The sequence below is a fragment of the Seriola lalandi genome, unplaced genomic scaffold (genome assembly GCF_002814215.2).
Source record: "Seriola lalandi dorsalis isolate HSWRI2012SDOR001 ecotype SW California unplaced genomic scaffold, Sedor1 jcf7180002054887, whole genome shotgun sequence".
In the NCBI taxonomy this organism is placed as follows: domain Eukaryota; kingdom Metazoa; phylum Chordata; class Actinopteri; order Carangiformes; family Carangidae; genus Seriola; species Seriola lalandi.
Genome location: NW_019525439.1, coordinates 1052749 through 1053368, shown reverse-complemented (window position 1 = coordinate 1053368; position 620 = coordinate 1052749). Strand labels below are relative to the sequence as shown.

General features: G+C 42.6%; 1 protein-coding gene across 1 annotated transcript in view; it reads left to right on the top strand.

Annotated features, from left to right (window-relative positions):
• Positions 1–620, top strand: part of LOC147817803 (uncharacterized) — a 17846-nt gene that overhangs the window by 16448 nt on the left and 778 nt on the right. The window lies entirely within an intron of this gene.

Here is a 620-nt window from a genome sequence, read left to right as displayed (position 1 = left end):
AGTAATTGCAAAACATAATACGTTTTGAATAATAATGAAAATAGGTTGCAAGACTTTTCTTTAAAAGTTATTTATTTGGGCAGTTTTTTGCCTTTATTCCGATATGGACAGTGAGAGTGTGACAGGAAAGGTGGGGAGAGAGGGGGGATGACATGCAGCAAAGGGCCACGTGTCCTTTGCTGCATGTCAGCAAATGGTCGCTGCAGTAAGGACTGAGCCTAAGTGATGCTCTACCAGGTGAGACCCCAGGAAGCCCCAGTAGGTTGCAAGACTTAATGTTTTAAATAGCAAAGGTGTAAGGTGGTGTCAAGGATGACAACCAAACTCTGAACCTGGGGTGAAGGAAGAACTGTGACATTGTCGCTATGTAAAGAGAAACTGTCGGGTTTGGTGCTTTTGGTGCTTTTCATGGTGCACAAAGACGCTCTACACGATTTAAAAAAAGATCATAGAAACATACTAAAAGTATACAACACTGAAACAGCTGATACAACTTCTGAAAGGGTAAGTTTTGATTAGGGATTTGAATGTGGACAATTCGGTGCAGTCTCTGATGGTCTCTGTTGTCTGTTTGTGAGATGTGACCTTACCCAGGAGGGGCTGCACCATTAATGTTGAGG